Raw genomic sequence first — 19,867 nt, 5'->3', positions numbered from 1 at the left:
CAGACTTCTGTCATTCCTATCCCTAAACCCCTTTTCATGGCTGCTTTTTAACATGGAAACACCAGGATGGTACAACAGCAAGTCATCAGTGCCTTAGTGAAAGATAAGGGGAAACTGAGGAAACCTATCTTCTCATGCTACAGAAGAAATTGCAAGCATCAAGTGATACAAACGAAAGGAAACGATAAAAACATCTACTTCATAGCTTTAATACATAAGAAAGGAGCAGCTATGGCAGTGTCATATATTGTTTTAAAAATAACATCTCCCATTCATTCATGACTTTTGTGAAGGCAGTACCAAAGATGTATATGTCATTAAGGGAGTAAGCAAGAGATCAACACTGGGTTATATTAAAAAATATGGCTGATTTTTTTAAAGAAACCAAAAACAGATAAGCACACATCTCAATGGGATTCTGGTATCTGTTTTCCTTCTAAGGAAAACTAGTACCTTGAATGATTTACGTCTCCTTCGGTTCTGACAGACTAGATTTAATTATGTTTTGGTCTAATGGCTGGCACAGACTAGGAAAAGAAAGATGCAGAGCAGAGTGGGAAAGGGATTATGCCTGCCAATCATATCCACAAATAGCACTACACTTCTTAAGATCTATTGGACCAAATCTTGCAGCCTTTTATTAGCAATTCCCCTTAACTGAGAATGTTCCACATAAGACAGCATTCCATACCTCACATAATTCAGCTGCTGAATACAAACTACCATTTCTAACTCTTGCAGTGATTTTTATTCTGCATAACACACTCCAGTGCATACAACAGCCCTTTTTAGGGCTTATCACTGCCAGATGACAAAGTGTCAACTTGAAGCTACCCTTGAAGATTCCCTGTAAAGATGCCAATCTAAGATTCCACAAGCAAAGGCATGTTCGTGTTCTATTACATGTCAGCAGCTATAAACAACTGCCTGAAGGATGTTCCCCGCCACCCCCTCCTGTAAACAAAGCAAGCCTTTTATTTCTGTAGTAGTAGATCTTTCACAAAAACTGTGAACGTTGACTGTTACATGGCAGTGATAACTCGTGCTCCTGCTAAATAAAGTTCTCTAGAAATAAACCGTGATGCTGAAGACATTTATTTGCAAGACAGTTTAGACACCCTCAAACAAATCGTTCAGAGTATTTCTGTTACATATTTTTCAGATTCTTCTGCACTTCCAACCACTGATAGAGTTTCACCTCTGATTTTAAAGAAGCTGTCACCATCATTCAAACGAAGTACAGAGCCTTGCTCTAAACTGAATGCAAATTCTTTTATTTTGCCATTTGAGGAGTGACAATGATTTGTGGCAGCAACAGTGGTTCTATGTGATGGAGACTGAATTAGTCTTATAAAAAATAATTAAAAGAATGGAAGCAGCACTCTTTCATAACAGCCATCTTCCCCTAGACAGAGCAATGCTCCTGGTGAAATGAAGAACCTCCCCCAGGAATGTCACAGCAGCACAGCTGTTATTGAGTCAGTATTTTATGCTCCCCATAACCACGTCTAAATGCACAGAACTCCGATGGTAACTACTCTTAAGAGTACTGAGGTCAGCTGAGTTACAGCTTCCTGCAAAGGTCCCTGGACTTCTATGTTAACAACAGTTCCAGTCCCCAGCTTTCACTGGAAAAGCGCTCATTTCTGCTGGCTACGAGTAAACCCTCCATCCTGAAGGTAGAAACATCATGAAGAAATACTGCTGGACAACTGACATCTTGTTAAACCAAACACTTCAGAAAAGCAAACACTTCTCACAAACCCAGCAAATGCCTTCCTGCTACCTTCTTAATTATTCACTGTAGCCCAGTAGGAAAAAAAGCAACACAAGTTAATGTAGAAAATCAGCAGATAGAATCACGTAACGCTTTGCATAGAAATCAACTCAGCATAACAAGTGGTAATGTAGGCACAGCAGATTGTAAGGTACCCACATAAATCTTACACTAGCCATCCCCACTGAAGTGCATGAATACAGAATAAATGAAAAATTATCCACAGACAGCAATATATTTTTCTCTCAGACACAAGATAGGCTGACACATGGGAGTGTAATGACCTCGTGTTCTACAGTATCAAGCAACAACTCCATTTCTTTTTGATGCTTGTTTTCTGCGCGGTGGGTTGTTGGTTTTTATTTTTCTTTTATTATCATCTTTTTGTTGTTTTTGTTTTAATGGCTATAGCATTCTTCAACTCAGATTTTTTTTTTTTTTTTCCTGGTTTATGCTCCTAATCCAGGAGCAAGCAAAAAACAGCAACAAATCTGACATGCTGCATTTCAGGACAGGAACCTGCTGCTACTCAAAGCTCTTCTCTAAAAGCTACCCTCTTCAAGGAGAGCAGTGTCAAACCCAGCTCCTGCTGGGAAAGGCTTGATCTGTTACAGCAGACTGCCTTTTTACTATACTGTCAAAGAGTAGGAGACCAAGTGGAACAAAACAGGAGATGAAAGATGAAAAGTACCCAGTTATATTCCTTGGCTGTTCCTTAAAGCCAAAAGGTCTAAAAAAGAGCAGTTGCTGTTGCAGCACCAAGCAGCAATCGTTCCAGCATCAATCTGCACTGTTTCTTCCTGTGGTCCCAAAGGTCCCACGAGCAGCAAGGCAAGCACAGAGCTGGGCCTTGATAGATTCCATCAGTTTTTCAAAGAGGACACCAGAGGGTAATATTACACTCATTGTGGCCATTCCTTTGTAGTGTTATCATTTATATGTCCTTCTACCCACAAGGGAAGTACGGTGGATACATCAATATGCACATCTCTGTCAACCATAGGAAGAAAACTGCCCATGAATCTTTTTTTCTGCCACACTGTGTGTTTTTCAGCATTACCCACTATCAGTGCTAAACTGTTTGCACGGAGTGAGCACGCAGCTAATCTCAACTGCAATACACGAATGTGATTAAACCCCATAATACGCTGTGTCAAAAATAAGCTGCAATAGCTTTCCAAGGAGCCTTAATACAATACACTTCAGGGCAACATCTTTATTACCCATAAAGAAGGAATATTATTCCCCCACCTCACCTCTGATATAATGGGAACTACAGAACATCCATAACTGAATAGATTTGTAGCCACAGTACACGTGCCTTTTCACTAGCACATATATGTGCTGTCTACGTATATGTTATATACATATGTATTCACATACTCATTCACATACTTAGCTGCCATATTTTAGGCAACTCACTTTTCTTTAACCACTTGAAGCAAAGCACCATGTAAGCAGCTCTGCCCTTGCAATGCATTTCTGTTGCAATTTTCTGCAGCTTCAAAAATAGCAGTAAGAGGAAAACATAATGGTCTCATGAAATGAAACCAATCATACAGGATTCACTCAGACTGCATTTGTCCCTCAGAAAGAAAAAAGCTTTTGTGTTACTCAAAAGACAAGGCAGCAAGTCCTTCTATAAAGGACAAAAGAACAAATGAATGGGGTTGCCTTCCTAATACTGCTAGTGCTAGCACAGACGTGATCTGCAAACAATAGTGTTTTAGAGGGGAATAAAAACACCAAGAATTTTGTTGTTATCTTACTGGAGTTTTTCAACAGCCCACCTCAGCAATCCCCAAGCCTGTAGTTAACCACTAACAAACCGTTTTGGCTAAGGTTTACATGCTCTTAAAAAATAAAGTAATCATTAAGTAATTTTCATTTAACGCTCCCACCTCCCTCAATGAGTTTATAAACTACCTATTTATTCTTATGCAGTCTGCTTCACCACAAAGATTGACAGAATTCAAATACAATGATCAAGCTAATTTTTAATTTGGAAGAAGTACAGAGCTGTAATAAATACATACCACTAGTCACAGTTCAATTCCCTTTTGTAAGAGAAACTACGTCTAGACAAACCACAATGTTTCTTGGCCTAATGTGCTTTTTGACACTGCCCTTGAACAATTCTTTATTATTTATATCAAATCAGATTCCCATTGAGACTACACTGGCAGCATGTCATCAGTCTGTAAATCTGTCAGGTCCCTTGGAGGACCTTGGCAACTACTCTTGTAAATCTAGCACCTCCTTGGAAACTCTTCTTGCATAAAATGAAAATCATCCTCAGAGGAAATTGATACATTTGGAGTAGCTGAATGCAAATGTGGGAAAATTATCTTCCTTAAGCAGCCCTCTGAGCATAACTGCAAAGCAGAATCATCAATCTTCTTTTGCATCCAGCCATGAAGATGAAATTCCATCACATGCATCTATGCCTGATCAGGTATTACTGCTTCCTCTCAAAGGCTTAACAGCTGGTAGCAGCCCTCAAAGAGGGAGTTCTGGATGATAAACCCAAGACAGTCTCCATTTACTTATATGTACATGAAAAGCAAAACCCTGCCTCTGTTCCTTAGAGGGCCCAGACACCGGGGATCAAACTACAGACAAAACTATTGTTGTATTGCTTGGCTTGCTTTCCTATTCTTCTTTTGAAGACTTCTTATTCCTTTCTCAATTACTCATGCTGATTATTGGGCATATAATAGTAACATATTCAATCCACCAATCACATTGCATGCCAGAGATCTGTGGGTTTAGGGGGGATAAGGAAGGGCAGCTGCCTTTCTTAACAGACCTGCACCCGTAGAATCCATTCAGCTAAGGGCATTAATTGTTACTTTAATATTACCCCACTTCTACAGATTTAGTAAGCAAGATGGATTAACAGAATGTTGTACACTAAATGCTACATAAGACATTAGCAATCACATGCAACTTTTAGATTTGGTGCAGTTCAAACAAGTCACCTAATGTTATGTTAACATAACATCAACATAAGTTAATATACTTGGCAATCAAGATGACTTCAGCAGATCCCATCTTTCGTGTTTGTACTGCAGCCTCTCAAACCATGCTTTGCACAGGAAGAAAAAATTGTTGAAGAGATACCATAGTATAACCTGTGTTCTTGCCTTTATGAAAAGCAGCACACTTTTGAATCTGGGAATTTGTGTGACCAATGCAATAGACTTACAGACATCTACACCATAAAACACCACAAAGAAGATAAAGGGTATCCACCAGTATTCCTGATGGTCACTTAGAGCCAGGCTGTGATATGAATTTACAGAAAGTTATATGCATGCCCTGCCAGCCAAACAAAAAAAAACAAGCAAAAAACACCAGAAGTAGTAAATTTGTGAATTGACCCTGCTGAGATGCAGTGGTAGTGCATAAAAACAGGAATAAAGAGTAATTGAGGGGGGGGGGGGAAAGAGATTTGAAGCACTGCATTTGGATTGACCAACATAGATCAAAGTCAAGTCACACAGCCCTCTAAACAATGACTCCGAGGCACATTAGCCTAGTAGTTCTAAATGTATTCACAGCTCTGACAAGTAACACTTCACATGTACTGCAAGTTACCCATTTGTCCCTCAAGATAAGCATATTATTAGAACAGACCGAGAAAATCTCACCAATTCAGTTCCTAAAGTTCAGGTTGGATACAGACAACAGTGAGAGATTCAGATAGCATAAGACAGGCATGAAACAATACATATCATCTCCAAAAACCACATCAGTTCAATAATTACACAGTATTTTCTCTGGCAAGAGGTTTCCTGAGGATCAAGAAATACAAAGATATAAGAGACATCTTCAGTAACTCTCAGGTGCCAGTGTTTTTTGTTTGTTCCCTGTTTGTTTCTGCTGTTGTTACAGCTGTCAGAGACGCCTGTTCTGGCAGAAACAAACTCTTCATGATGAAAAGGACTTTGACACAGTCCCCCACAAAATTATTCTCTGCATATTGGAATGATATGAGGGTGGACTGCTCAATGGATGAGTAAGTGCTTGCAAGACTATACCCAGAGAATGGTGGTCAATGGCTTCAGTGCCCGGATGGAGATCAGTGACAAGTGGGGTCCCTCAGGGTTAATACAGGGACTGGTGCACTTCAACATCTTCATCACTGACATCAGCAGCAGGATCGAGTGCACCCTTAGCAGTTTGCAGATGACACCGAGCTGTGTGGTGCAGTCAACAAGCCTGAAGGGCAGAATGCCTTCCAGAGAGATCTAAATACGCTGAGCAATGGGCCCAGGTGAACCTCATGAGATTCAACAAATCCAAGTGCAAGGTCTTGCACCTGGGTCTTGGCAACCCCCACTACCAGTACAAGCTGGGAGATAGAACACAACCCTGTTGAAAAGGACCTGGGGGTACTGGTGGGCATCAGCTTAACAACCAGCCGTGTGCCCTCAGAAAGCCAACTGTACCTTGGGCTGCATCCAAAGCAGCATAGTCAGTAGGGCAGGGGAGATGATCTTGTTCCTCTGCACTGAGATCTCATCTGGAGTAGTGCATCAAGATGTGGAGTCCTCAGTACAGGAGAGATGTGGACCTGCTACAGCACATCCAGAGGAGGGCCACAAAAATGATCGAAGTGGAGACATTCCACCCCTCTGAGGACAGGCTAAGAGACAGGGGCTGTTCAGCTTGGAGAACAGAAGGCTCTGGGGAGATCTGAGAGCCTTTTAATATATAAATGGGGAGGGCTATAAGAAAGAAAGTGACAGACTCTTTAGCAGGGTGTGTTGTGACAGGACAAGGGAAAATGGTTTCAAACTAAAGGAGGTTTAGACTGGATACAAGGATGAAGGTTTTTTTTATTTTAAGAGTGGTAAGAGACTGGTGCTGGTTGCCCAGAGAGGTGATAGATGCCCCATCCCTGGGGACATTCAAGGTCAGACTGGACCAGGCTCTGAGCACTGGATGGAGCTGTAGGTTTGTCCATTTGTTGCAGGGGAGTTGGACTAGATGACCTAAAAGGGTCCTTTCCAAGTCAAACAATTCTATGATTCTATTCCATTAAAATTTGGGAAAGCAGGTCTCAGAAGGGAGTTAAAAGGTATCACCACACTTTGGTTGGGAAGAATGGTATGAAAGGTTTGCTTCAGTAACATCAGCTGTGAGGAAATGAAAATTTACTATCAGAAGAAGGACAAGTGACTAATTGCCAGCAGTACTGCTGGAGGCAAACAAGCATTTCTGGTATCACCCTTCCCGGGGGAATCATATTAGAAGGACAGCTTTAATTTGCTGTATCTCATCTGTGCAATCATTCTGAGCAATAATGGACACAACTGCTTCTCAGTGAGGAATGAACATAGCACAGGGATTTCATCTGAGCAGAGGAGAAGGATCCTGAAGAAGAATGTGAGCCTCTGTCGAGATCACATGCCAGGGCTTATCTGCAGCAATGCTGTGCTTTACTCATTAGATAGACCTTTGCTGTTTTATGCCAGTGAGTATCTAGCCTACTTGGGCAATTGTTCCAATTTTCATGTTGCTTCTCCAGGATCCAGAAAACCTATGTAGCAGAAGGATAGCTAACGCAGTTCAAATTAATTCACCTTTATTAATCACTGCAGAGAATGATAGCAACTCATTACAATTATGCTAACCTGGTTGATGGTGCCATTCTGAAAGGTGTCATTTTCACACATTCAAAGAATTTTAACCAAAACCATAACTAAATCTGATCATGCTCATACAGAATTCCTTCAAACTAAGACTTGCGTGCCTTTTCTTCCCTCAGTGACCAACACTGTATTCATTCTCCCGCTGTTAACAACGGCTATTTCTTAGTCATTCTACACCACACTAAAATAGACTGCTTAACAAGCTGTAACAAGTGAATTGCAGCTGTGTACCATCAAGAGCAATCAAGATGCATTACATAGGTGAACTGAGACATGGTACATGAATCCTGGTGACAGCCATTCTGTGAAACATTGTGTAGGTAAGGGTTCAGTTACAGTGGCACAAGATCATTGTTCAAAGAAGCCCTCCATTAGGGAAGCTGGGATAAAGATAGGATAAAAGGCTACTTTTTTAGGGATGCTGATATCAGCCTGCTGATAGTGGCACTTCTGCCACCAGGAAAACTAGATCAGACTTAGATCCATCTGTGTTAGTTAATGGAATCAAACAATGACACCCTCATTTTCCACAAACACAAACTACCAAAATGCAGGACAGTCTCAGCATACTGGCAGGCTTCCTGCCCTGTAGACGCAGGTGACACTGCACACAAGGTGTACACAGCTTCCTGGGGCCTTCTGTTGCCACTCCTAACTCAGGACACTCACCCTGAGTGCCTCAGTTCCATGACTTGGTTAACTCCATTTTAACACCAGTTTAAACACCATCAACTTTATGACAAAAAGCTATGAAAGTACTAAGTATTTGTGACCCTCTCCTCTCTCCTCACATAAAGAGTCAATTTTATTTATTTATTTTTTTTTTTCCAAGCTAGCAAAATCTCTCTGGATTTAGTCTAGCTACTAAGCTTCCCTCACTCGCTGGGTCGAACACAGTGCAAAGCAAAAAATGAAAAAGAAATCCAAGAAATCTTGCAATCAATATGCAGCACAGATCTCTGCACCACAGCAGTTACATTATCTTGTGTGGCACATGCACTGTTCCCATGGCGACCAGCATCCTTCATCCCGCTCCATTATTATGGCTATTTGAAGCTTTCAGAATCTCTGGTGTCCAAGCCATGGCTCAAAGCTACTTTGTGCTAATAAGCCTGAAGAATAGATACAAGAAGAAAAGCAGAAAATACAGCAAAGCCTGTTTTGCTAATCTATAAGCAACATGGAAAGCAAGAAGTGGCATGGGAAATACAATTCAATCAGCTAAGGGGAGCAACTCTTATATAACTGCATTCATTAAGTGAGGCAAACACAGTGCCAATTCACTATAGCCTTTTAATTCCAGAAGAAATAAGTCAGCTCAGTAAGTCTGCTGATGAAGAATGGCTTTGGAATAGGTCATCTTACTGTACATGTACTGCAATATTAATTACTTTGATACCATATATATGTAGTTAAAAAGATTTGTAGTTAAAGATACATAAGTTAAGATATGAAGATGATAGTACTCCCTCCACCTTTTTTTTTTTTCCCCTTAAACTGTTGTTATTGGAGTGTGGGGGAGTGTATGTAGGCATTTCCACATCAAAGCCTTACAGCAACTTCATTATGCTCTGCACAGCTTAATACAGAGTTCCTCTTGGTCACCAACCAGGGAATTTCAGGCAGAAGTAAATAACCTAATTTATTAAAGCAACCCTTGACAAACCTCCCAATAAGTTGCTTGCTAGAGGCTTCATCTCCCCTGAAATACACATAGGTATGTGTATAGAAACGCTTTGAAACCAGAGGCTTTCAGGGCTCTTAAAAAGAAACATTAAAGGCACATCATAAGTGTCCTTATGATTGACTGAGGAGACCACCAGGCTACAGAACACAGTATATACAGCTACACTTCTGCTTAATTGGCTAACAACATTCTCAGAAAGGAAGTTTTAAGTGTCTTGAACTTAATATGTCCTTAGCCATACCAGCCCCCTTCAGTGCGAGGTCTGGGACATCCAGTGCTTTTGAACACACACAAGGTCAGAAGCAAGATCAGACTTCGGAATGGACATGTCAGTGAGATGAATGAAGTCACCTGATGCTGCTCCTACAACCCCCATCCATTCAGAAAGCATCCAAGCTTCAAGATCAACAAAGCCCAGTTTCACACAGCTTCTATGAGCAGAGGGAACAGCAGGTCTCACAAAGCTCACTGCTGCTAGAAACTCTCCCTCCTCGTGCTGCCATACTCCAGCTTACAAGCAAACACTGTGTCCCAAACAGAGAAGAACAGGAGGAGCCCAGCAGGTCACGTTCCTCTGGGCTGGAGAGCAGTGGTTCATGAAGAACTGACATCGCTCTTGAAGGAGGATTTTAAAGCATACGTGATGAACATTTAAATGGTTTTTTAGATTCTACAGAAAGTAAAACTTCCACCAGTGTCAAATGAACATGCTGATGCTAAGGAAAGTAAGTGTTTGCAGCTGCCATTATGATATGAGCACAGCACTGTTTGCCACCTGAAAGCCTCCTGAGCTGCACACAACACATAGCACGTACCCTCACCTCATAACTCCTGCAGTTAACAGGTACAATGAGAGACATTTGTAAGGAATGATATTCTTTCAGAATGTAAAAGCACTGTTCAGATTAATTTTAATTTCAGAGGTTAGCTAGTCCTAAGAAGTTTTGCTAACTGCATATTCGTCAGAATAGATTCCTCTGTAATCAAATAATAATTAAAGCATCTGTGTCGCTACCTATCCCTCTTCTACGTGCAGCATTTACAGAAGGCAGCAAAGATGTACCATGCAAAGAAAATCTCCACTATCAATGCTCATCATCAGCACAATAATAGGGATTTGTGCTAGTGTGGCTTATGAACTGATCTCCTTAGTCTTTCATTAGCCTTTAAAAACAGCGGAGGAGGAGAGAATACTAAACAGTGCCCCCTTGTTGTAACCACAACTGGAGGCCATGTTTATTCCTGTGATACTTGTTTTTAAAACAGCTGCCTCATTTCATCTCAGCTTCACTGAGAAAATAGTCATGCAGTGAGGAAACAGTTGTCGTAGCCTGAAATTAAGAGATGTGTTAAAGAGCAATATCACATAGACAGAGAACAATATTTTCTCTCCAAGCAGCGTATCAACTGTCAGACCAAATCTCCACTGCACTGCAGCCAGGCAAAAAATAGCCCTGACCAACCAACCCCTCCCACACACACCCCACCTCCACAGGAAACAACCACTGCAAGAAGCAAATGCATTCTCCTGAGCTACACCACCACAGAACCCTAAATTAAGCAGTTCCAGGCTTCAGCCTGATGAAGAGGTGCTGGCAGATAGGTGCCCTTGATCTTCAAGGGCAAATTGCAGTTTACATTTTAGAAGAAAGGCGATTGTACAAACTGTGCAAACTTTGCCCCTCCTCTCCAACAACTACACTGACACCATACATATGCTGAGCAAACTTCCCTGAGATACAACTATTTGTTATTTAATCTTCAGAGGGAGGAACAAACAGTAGTTTCTGGCACAAGCAAAATTGAAGATCAGACTATTTACTTAAGAATTTTTAGCTGTATTGAAAGGAATACATTGATCAGTAACTGAGAAGGTACACACTTAAATGAAAATTTTGTGATGTATTTGTTCACATGATTTTTCCTTCCTGTTTTGCTAGATTTTGATCTCGTTGCACAGTCCTGTAAAGATAAAGAATGAACCTCAACCTGTGCAGGCACTGCATGGAAAGCATATGAATACAGCTGCCATCAGAAATGGTGATTTTACACTGCGAGCTTTCATTCTAGGATGGCTTGTGTTGGAAGGGGCCTCAAAGATCCTCAGTTCCAACCTCCCTGCTCTGGACAGGCTAAATTATTTTAATGTCTAAGTAGTGATGTTATAACACAGAAAAATACTTAATTTATGCAAAGGTGATTGTAAGACAGCACTTTAGACTAAAATCAGCATTAATTTTGCTAATAATATATCAACTCTTTAAATACAGAAATATGAAGACATAAATTATGATCTTCCAAATTAAAAAGCCCCATTCTTACCACCTATTTTTGGACAATGTATTTTCAGAACACTTAATATCTAAGTATGCTTAATTTAAACCTGTTCATACCTAATATATAGTGCCAGCCACCAGAACATAAGGCTGACATCTGCTTTCTATTTTATTCCCTTTAGATTTTTACAGGCAGCAGCAGCCCATTGGAATTCCTACGGTGTAAGACAAATACAGGACTTCTGAGACACCAAAGCGATTACTGAAAGCAGCGCAGCAATTAGAGCTTAAGTCAAAGGACTTGCACCTGCTATGCCTTGTATGTTCCCCACGGCATCTTTTGTAATGAAAAGCACTAATTAACTCAATACAATGCAGAATTACTGTTGAGAAAGTAGCATTTTTTGAATGTTTAAGTCTGATCAGAGTAGCAAAGTGGAAATACCAGAATTTAAATGCAAATAGTTTGCATCTGTTCCTGGAGTAAAGCCAAAGCATGACCACCCATGCCAGCATTGTTTCAGCTACAGTAGTGCAACTGATGGCAGTACTTAGTACTAGCTTTTAGCAGATTATATCAGCTCTGTTGTGGACGTGGTCATCATCTGCATCCGCAAGCTCGTGTGTTGGTCTTGAACAATTAAAATAATTGCAAAATACATCCAGGGGAGAAGTCTAAGGGTTTCTTTCTGGAAACTATGTTTTTTTCCTTCTTCAAATTCCTTCATAACTGAGAGCATATACACAAAGATGCTCTTTCGAAAACAATTTTGTTTCTTTTCATACCAGGGAGCAAATCCTGTTTGCATTCTTGAAGCAGCACTTTCTATGCAGCTGGCAGAAATCATTCATTAGTAAAGGAGATCCAGGTGTCGATGAATTTGCTCATCAGGATGCCTTTTAAATCAACAGAAAAAAACATTTCAAATATCCAACTGCTGGTTTTGCCCTTAGAGAATGCTCACAAGCAGCCTGAGGAAGTCCTGGATTTTATATATGCATTATTGTCCTCTAAAATACAAAGAAAAAAAGCCAGTAATCCACTTGCTATTTCAGCCCATTCTCACACAGAGCTTATGACAAAAGCAGACGTCAGGGCTGAAATACCGGCTATCCTTACACTGACAACCAAAGGACATTCTTCTTGCAGCAGAGGAGCAAGACACTGCACTACAGTCACTGGGAGTTCTGAAGCACATCAACCGCTGTTTCGTCGAGCCAGACACCAAATAATTCACCTGTGATCTCAGCATAGCTTAGAATACACAACAGAAGTCTGAGGACTGAATTTCCTATTGCTTTCAGTACAATAGAAGACACTGTCACCTCAACCACTACTTTGAGAGCCTCTACAGTGACTGACCTCATCTTTTATAACAAGATCTGTCACGACAGTGAGCGCTCGCTGCCTTTCTCTATTTGGCCACATCATCGCCTGTTCAAAGAGGTCAGGACTGCAGCATCAACCTTCCAGTACAAGCATTCAAAAAGGCTTTGAGGTGCACAGTTTCCTGCACTTTATGTAACCAAATATGTCACCGTATTAAAAGCACAACCATGCAAATGTCACAGATGACCATCGAACGTGCAGTTGAAAGGCACAGATATGTCCCCAAGTCCAAATTCATTTTTCGTTTCCAACATACAGTGCAAGCTTGAGTTAAAAGAAATCACAGTAAGTAGAAAATCTTAAGATAACTTGAAAAGAAATTGTCACCATGGATTCTCTTCAGAGAATATTTTTTTCCAAATCACTTGTTCATACTTGAGTCATCCCAGAAAGCAACTAAAGCTCATGGAAATTTGTCACTGCAGATAGGACGACGAGCACAGAATACTTACAGATTATTTAAAAATTTTCTTTTGGCATCTGTAGCTTGGATTGCAGTTACACACGAGGAATAGATTCAAACAGAGGCAAAAAGCTCTTTCCCCAACACCTTCCTCCTTCACTTGTTCAGGGGCCTCTGTTTAGTTTGTACTTCCCCATACTTAGTCATGCCATCAGTGCTGCAGTACTTCAGCAATAATAGAAGCTTCTCATCAGCAATCAATACCTTCAGCAAATACATTAACAATCAATTTGCTTCCTAAGAAATTGGCATTTACTTCTGCAGTATGTTTACTGTGACCCACAGCATTCAGGAAACAAATGAGATCAGTGCAGCCTCTGAATATAAGCAGCAGAGTTGGTGTTCAATTCTACCCAAGACTACATATTCAATAAGACAGAGATGACAATTGTTTTGTTTTTCCTCTTTTCCACACATCAAACACTGAGATTTACACAGCCCTATCTAAAATATTTCAAACTCATTGGGTATGAATAAGTCAAGTATCACAGTACAGCTACTTATCACAAGCACAACTGCCTAACACTTGCACAGACCCAGGCTCATGTGAATAACATGCATGATGCAAGACAAGCTGTAGAAAACCCTGATCAACACCAAATGACACAATTCATATCTTTAATCTCTGAAGAAACAGAAAACAGATTCTTACACATTGTACATCCTATAGATATTTAGAATTCCATCTGAAGGAGTTTTCTATGATAGTAATGTTTACAGTATAATGCCCCAAAGCATGGCCATTTGACTGCTTTCACCTTTGTACCCTCATAAGTAAAATTAATTTTAGCAACCGAAGATATCACCTTAAACTTTCCTGCTTCCACCACCCCATCTAAAGCATCTATCTTCACATACATTCAGTAACTTGATTCTGAGAAGGGTTGAAACTCCACATACCCAATTAAAGTCAATTTGAATAAGCCGAGCACCTGAAATTCAAATTCCTTCAGCACTTGCACATGAACGTAATAACTCCAGTTTTTCTACTGCTGTCCTTCATTTCTAGATTTCCACATTGAAAGCATAAGCTGCCAAGTTCCTCAGATTTTGAAATGACCAGAATCAGCCACTGTCCCTTTAATGTTCAGCTCGGTCTCCAGAGCAATGTCTTTTTACTAGAGCTCAGTGTGATTCATTGGAATCTGCCAGGCAGGTCAGGAAATCCCCTGGAGCAGAGGAAGAATATTAAAGAGATGGGACATGTATATCAAATCTCATTACTGTTCTCTTATGAGAATCAATCAAGTGAAAGGACGTGGTGATGTCATTATGACATCATTTACTTTGGGATTAGAAATCATAGCTACTTAGCAACCCAAACTGGCCAATACAGAAGAGGTCCGATGGAAGATGTTATCTTCTGACCCAATTACTCCAAGATAAATATTCGTCAGTTCTTGTTTGAAGACTTTAGATGATGGTTAATAACTTCAGAATTCCATTGTTTCCAGTACAGAACATGAAAAATAAAGCATTCTCCTAAACCTTTTTATATCATAATAATAATAACCAAACACATTATTTTCCCTAAACAGCTCATATGGATGCTTCTTTGCAGCAATCATCTGTCACAAATTGAAGCCTTACAAAAGGCACAAAGGAAAAGCCTGTGCTAAGCACAGTTCACTATTTTAAGACCCACTACAGTCCCCACCAGAAATACAGACCTTTCAGTCCAGGGCACCATCGCATTACAAACCGTATTTGTTTCATTAAACTAAGCTAAAACCATCTGGATGTGCCCAGAAATCGCAGTGAGAAATACAAAGCAGAGACCCGTGAGGCGCAGAACGGAGCGGGTCACGCTACTTCTGGGACCTGAAAGGGGTTTGATGCCCGCAATCTATGCCTGACCTCATTTTCTTTAAAGTTCACTCATCTCCGTTGAAAACACAGTCGAACCGAGTTCTAAAGCAACTGAGCAAAGATAATACGTGCACTGAAATTATAACTAGGTCTTCAAATCCATTTCCAACAAGCCAGAAACACGGTGCCAGACCGGCACTTCGTCTCTGCAAATCCAGGGCTGCGTTACAGACGGAGAGCATGGAAACGTTAAATATCAAACGAAAGAAAATAAAACACTCCACCTCCTGGAAATAACTTTTATTGGGCTGAGGTTCAGATCTCCGATGAAACGAGGGCTCCGCGTTCTGTGCGTAAAAGCTCTTCACAGAGCCCCGACCTCCGCTCTGCCTTTCTGACCGCGGAGGCAGCGCGCACACGAACGCGAACACGTCAATAGAAAACCGTAACGGTCGCGGCAGGGTCGCAAAGGCGCGAGGCGCCCGAACGCCGCCAGCGCAGCGGCAACAGGCGGAGCGCAGCGCTGCCCGCGGGATCAGCTCTGTGCCTCGCGCTTGTGCCTCGGCAGGGCGGCCGCGTCCCCCGGGGCGGCAGCAGCAGCAGCCGCCTGCCCACCTGCCTGCAGCCCTCCTCCTCGCACCCGCCCGGGGAAGGGCGCGGGGCTTCGTCGCACACCGCTGCACCCCACCGAGGCTCGCCTCGCCCAGCGCGCGGCCGCGGACCGGTTGCGGGGATGGGTGGAAGCTCTCACGCAGCGCGCACAGCCTACCTGCCGCGGAGGCGGAGGAAGAAGATGAGAGCGAGCCGCTGCCGCCGCCGCTAACGCCGCCAACCGGCCCGAGCCACCGGCGCTGCCCACCCCGAGCGATAGTAATGTTCATTTAAAGCTCGGCGCCCGCCGCTCCGCCGCGCCCTCCCCGCGCAGCAGCGGGGCCGGCCGCGCGCCGCCCCTTCCCGCCCCCAGCCCGCCTCTGAGCGGAGCGCTGAGGGGGCAACGGTCGCGCGCGCTCCTCGTCCGACCCCAGGCCGCGTCCCCTCACAAAGCGGGGCGGCACCTGGTGAGCCCCACGCTCGGTTGCTGCCTGGTGAGGCCGGAGAGTTCAGGCGGTCCCGTCCTGAGTTACCAAAAGTTGAAGTGCAAAGTTAGGAACGGCGATCCGGGGATGCTAATGTCGAATGCAGTGCTAAACAGACGAACCGTTCTCTGAGCCGTGTGCCAGTGCTGCGCGGTTCTGCCTGGGAGGTTGTCTTAAACAGAGCACAGACCTCTGTTTTGAAAGCGCTGGAACAGTCGTTTCCAAAGTTCTTCACAAACCTCAAAGTGTATGAAGGTAAATGGTTTGAATCCATCCCCTGGAGGAAGCAAAGTTGAAAGCGTCCTTTTCAGCCTGAAGTTTTCTCCCCGTGGGGTGTCCAGTCAGGAGCCCCCAGCCCTCTCAAAGTCACCACAGCACAGGAGAGCAACGTTACCTCATCCCAGAGCCCTCAGAGCGAGCGCCCTCCCTGTTACGGTGCTTCTCCACAGTACAGAGAGCAACTCGGTGTTAACAAGTAGAATAGAAAAGATTGGCATCTCTGATGTCCCCAGGTGGTGACCTAAAGAGGAGATAGAGGTGACAGAGTCTGACTGAGCTGAAAGAACGGCTTCCAGAGAGTCCTTCCAGGTAAGCCAGATTTTCTGTCTGCAGAATGGAAGTGCCCATTTTTGTTACAGAACAGTCAAGCTCACGCCCTCTCTAGTACAGGTGACTGCATTATAACACAGCCTCTATAGTTCAAAAGAGAAAGTAATGTTCACTTCCTCTGCTAATGATAGCACGTAGTAATAAAAACAGCACTACACATTGTACTGTTATGCGCTGTTATACTTGTCATAGCAGGAAGATCTAGTCCCCATAACGCTACAATATGACAAAGTACAGTGATAACAGCAGGGTGGCAAAGTCTTTGGCTGCAACTAATGAGATCAAGCCCAAATGCAGCAGCCATAAATGCAAAAATAAAGGAAAAGAGCTACCTACCTTTGCAAAGCCTCAGGTAGGCAGGGATCTCCAGCAAGACCCCTTGCCTTCCCCTGCCAACCCTTAAATAACATATGGGAAGGGCTGGATCCTGGCTCCACCCCTTCCATCACTCAGGTACATTACATGCACCTGAGATCCTCCAGGTTGGCCCTGCCTTCCTATCAGGTGCTCCATCACTGTTTCAGTTTGTGACTTAGCATTTCTGCTACAACTCCTTTTCTTTCCAGGCAGGCCCAAAGGGCTTTTTCTTTAGTTATCACACTGTAGGTGGAGTATGAACTTACTCCCATTTTTCTGGTTAATTTTTTTAATTTTTATGTTGCCTTATATGGACTATATGTGTGAACTAATGTTTAATACAGTTCATCATATAGCAATAGACACAAACACTCAATTTTATTACTAGAGATAGAGAGGATACACCTTGTAAAATTGGCTAATTGCCATTTTGAAATCCAACTAATTACGCATAGGTTGCCAGATTGCTCAAAACCTTGAATGATTTGCTTGTAAGTTTTAATGTAGAAAATACGTTAGCAGAGTTTAATGCCATTGCTCATTAATTACAAGGAGTACATATGATGAGACTAATAATAGGATTGTCCTGTAATCCAATGTAATAATCAGAAATTGTTTTTGCCTGTGAAGCCTGAAAAGGTGATAGCTAAGGATATTCTAGCTGTCTAATTTATACAATAGCAAGGAATAACTACTGCTCTGGTATTTCTAGTATTACTTCAGGGTTATATATTTTGTTACTAATTAGCACTTAATTAGCCCTTGTCTTCATCACAATCCCATTGTCCTTGTATTTAGACTAAGTATTGGTTCCGATTCACTGGGTTTTTTAAAAATATAGGATATATTCAGTTGTTGAGACAAAGAGCATTACCCAGAATAATATTGTCTGACTATTCAGTTCACCTGAGAGCGGCTCTTAAAAAAGAGAGCTACTTTTCTCTGGGCATGGATGTGCCCTAACTGCTGAAGAGTACAGAAGAGACTACAACCCACTCCACTGGTGCTGTCTGGCATGGTTATCTGCTATACTGTGTCCATGTGGCTGACCAGGCTTCCCCTGCACTGGTTGCAATGCACTGGGATTTAAGCATCTTTTGCCTCCATTACAAATTTATTTATTTATTTATTTGTTCGTAAGGTCAAACTGCCATCTGAAAAGTAGCTAACAAGTCATTTGCAGCTACCAAGTAAAAGACTTTATACCGCTTCTTATCACGTCTTTGAATGAGGTGTTTTTTGCGTTGATGCATTTCTAAATGAAATTTCCATTTAACAGTAGGGAAAAATTTCTGTGATAAATTCCATTAGCAGCCACTGTGCAGAGCAAACTCTAGCCCAGCGTTTTCCAAATTGTGGCTCATGAGCTGATCACTGCGTGTGATCTGCATTTCAGCAGTACACCTGTATTAAAACAGGAGATCTCAATTCAGTTTGCTCAGGCTGTGATCCATGAGAGTTTTGGAAAGGTAATTTTAACTAACCCATTCCGTTTGGTAATCAGTAATGAAGTATCACAGAGCCAATTACTAACCTATGCTACCTTCCTTCCCACCTCAGCCTTCCCCTTTACACTCTCCTGACTATCCTTTGAAGGATGTGAGCCTATGATTCGTGTTGGAGGCAGTGTCATAATCTCCAACTTAGTTGCTAGGTAATCTGTGACAGGGTCCAGTGGGAAGTTCTGCTTAAAACTGGATGACATGCTATGGTTCATTGACTTGAAAAAGTCTGCTACTGTTCCATCACAACATGGGGCTGCAGTTGCAGTGATTTACAAAGTGTGCAGAGTTGTCCAAGATAACATTAAAGTAGTAAGTTTAATCTAAACAGTCAAGAGAGTACACTTGGGATTTCAGCACAGTCTGCTCAAGCTTGTGGTGCTTTTGATACTTGGTATCTCTACTGTTCCTGGTACTACATGTAAAGATATTTAGCTCTTCATTGCACTCACTATCTGATTCATAATGCTGTTGTCTAGATGATCTGGAAGTATTTTCCAACCTTAATCATTCTGTGATTCCGTATGATGCACAATTCCTTACAAATATCTCAAAAACTTGAGCTTATATTTGAAGGTGATCTTGTGAGTGAGGGAAACTGTGTAGTTTTCCCTTAGTTTCTTACAGATTGTTTATGAATTTGTTGCCTTTCACCTGCTGTATTGGCAAACTGGTATTTCAGAAGCATGCATCTAGAGGAATCTGTTGAATAACCGGTTCCTGGATGCACAGATCTACCCATATTGGTGTGACTGCCTGCTGACTCCCTTGAAGGACACATTGGTTGGGCACAGGCTTAGAAGCATGGTAAGGCACATTCTAACACAGACATCTCTGAGAAAGAAGGACATAAATGTGGAGCATCCCCCTGGCTAGCCAATTCTGAGAACAGACCTAAGATTTACAAATAGGACAAGCATTCCAGAGGGATTAAAGAGTCACTTCCAGTAATTTGATGTAACCTGGCTGGCTTGGAGAATCTAACAGCATGCATGAAGGAAATTTTATCTGGTGCTGTCTGAGCAATCTAAGAAAGCCAGTACTAGGGGGTTTGAAGGCAGAAATCTTGAACATACCACAGTTCAATTGAGGAAACTAAAAATTAGTTTAAACTCTAAGCTGTTATCTGCAGGCCTGAAGGAAGAAGATAGTTACACTGATAAGTACAAAGCAAATCAGTACTTGTTTTGGCAGGTTTAAGAACTGCTGCTATCACTGTGTTTGCACCACTTTTAATACATCTAAACCTTACAAGACACAG

The 19,867-nt window shown here is 42.0% G+C and overlaps 1 protein-coding gene across 2 annotated transcripts in view; it reads right to left on the bottom strand.

Moving 5' to 3' along the window:
* The window catches only part of SLC6A1 (solute carrier family 6 member 1), a 57,975-nt gene extending 41,973 nt beyond the window's left edge, over positions 1–16,002 (bottom strand). Inside the window, exon 1 of one of the 2 annotated variants that reach the window (XM_048957863.1) lies at positions 15,832–16,002. The gene's annotated coding sequence lies outside the window, so the exon portion shown is untranslated. Of the gene's footprint in view, positions 1–14,153; positions 14,480–15,831 lie in introns of those variants that run through there. The other variant, XM_048957864.1, reaches the window with a different exon arrangement.
* Between the last annotated feature and the right edge of the window lie 3,865 nt (positions 16,003–19,867).

The sequence above is a fragment of the Lagopus muta genome, chromosome 11 (genome assembly GCF_023343835.1).
Source record: "Lagopus muta isolate bLagMut1 chromosome 11, bLagMut1 primary, whole genome shotgun sequence".
NCBI classification, from domain to species: domain Eukaryota; kingdom Metazoa; phylum Chordata; class Aves; order Galliformes; family Phasianidae; genus Lagopus; species Lagopus muta.
The sequence above is the reverse complement of the archived record's forward strand: the minus strand, read 5'-3'. Positions and strand labels throughout refer to the sequence as shown.